The following is a 1,872-nucleotide window of genomic DNA, read 5'->3' as shown; positions in this document are numbered from 1 at the left end:
CGCCGAGAGACACTGGTGTCTGAAGACAGCAGCCCGTGGTTATATCCCACCCGCCAAGGTCACCGCGCCTCCCACTCCCAGGAAAATCCCCACCGACTCTGTCTAGAAATTCAACATTTTGTTTGTAACTCATTTTGTATGTCTGTACTTTTACTTGAATACAAAATATTATTATTATTAGTAATAGTAATATCTTCTCGCAGACATAATAACATAGGATTAAACCTACCTCGATGTATTTCGGCAATGTATGTAAGGAATCTTCACCAAGTCTTTCGCACTCTCCTGAGTGCATTCTCAAGGGCTGAGTGACTGAGACTTACATCTCAACGACTAATGAGGCTGTTGCCCGGGGTCCAGTACCCTTATCCTTGACCTCCAGGTCATATCACCTCCATTCCCGACTAGCGAAGTACATGAAGTACATCCAGCTTTTGCGTCATTATAATGTGTGCAGATGTAGTGTATAAGCTTTTGTGTCATTGTAATGTGTGCAGATGTAGTGTATAAGTTTTTGTGTCATTGTAATGTGTGCAGATGTAGTGTATAAGCTTTTGTGTCATTGTAATGTGTGCAGATGTAGTGTATAAGCTTTTGTGTCATTATAATGTGTTCAGATGTAATATATGTAAGCTTTTGTGTCATTATAATGTGCCCAGATATAGTGAATAAGTTTTTTGTCATTATAATGTGTGCTGATGTAATATGAAATCTTTAGTCTCATTTTAATGTGTGCAGATATAGTGTACAAGCTTTTGTGTCTTTATAATGTGCCTATATATAGTGTATAAGCTTTTGTGTCATTATAATGTGTGCAGATGTAATGTATAAGTTATTGTGTCATTATAATGTGTCAGAGGTGCTGTGAAAGTTTTTGTGTCTTTATAATGTGTGAAGATGTTGTGTAAAAGATTTTGGTATATATCGATTCGCCAATGATTAGGACATAGACAAGGACACAATCTATAGTACTGTATCTTCCTTTGCAGATGACACTAGGATGTTTATGAGAGTAAAAAACATAGAAAGCACAGCAAACCTCCAATCATAGGTAAATCACGTCTGTCAATGGGCTACAGAAAATAATGTGGTATATAATGAAGATAAGTTCCAGCTTCTGCGCTTCGGAAAAAAATGGAAAATATGAACAGAAACCACGTAAAAAAACAGTCGAATCATAACGTTGGGCGAAAAAGCAATGTAAAGGATTTGGGTGCACTCATGTCGGAAGATCTTACCTCTAAAGAACATAGTAAAGTAGCCGTCACCACTACAAGAAAAATGACATGTTGGATAACAAGATTTTTTCACATTAGAGATGATGCTATTTAGATGATGATACCTTTCAAGACGCTAGTGCTCTGTAGAGTGGAATAGTGCTGCACAATGACAGCCCCTTTCAAAGCTGGAAAAATTGCTGACCTGGAGAGCATGCAGAGATCCTTTATTGCTAGAATCCACTCAGTAAAACACCTAAAAAACTGGGACCGACTAAAAAGCCTAAATCTGTATTCTCTTGAGCGCAGGCGGGAGAGATACATGATAAATTGCACGTGGAAAATACTAAAGGGGCTGGTCCCAAGCCTGCACACAGAAATAACACCACATGAGACCAGAAGGCGTGGCAGGATATGCAGAATACCCCCGTTGAACATAAGAGGTGCAATAGGTACTCTAAGAGAGAACTCTATCAGCATCATCAACATCAAACTGTTCAATACGCTTCCACTTCTCATAAGGGGCATAACTAGCCGACCTCTCACAGTGTTCAAGAGAGAACCTGATGAACAGCTCGAAAAGATACCTGATCAACTAGGCTGCGATTCCTACGTCAGGCTTAGGGCAGCTGCGTCCAACAGCCTGGATTATCCG

This window comes from Procambarus clarkii, chromosome 24, assembly GCF_040958095.1.
Source record: "Procambarus clarkii isolate CNS0578487 chromosome 24, FALCON_Pclarkii_2.0, whole genome shotgun sequence".
Lineage (NCBI taxonomy): Eukaryota > Metazoa > Arthropoda > Malacostraca > Decapoda > Cambaridae > Procambarus > Procambarus clarkii.
The sequence above is the reverse complement of the archived record's forward strand: the minus strand, read 5'-3'. Positions refer to the sequence as shown.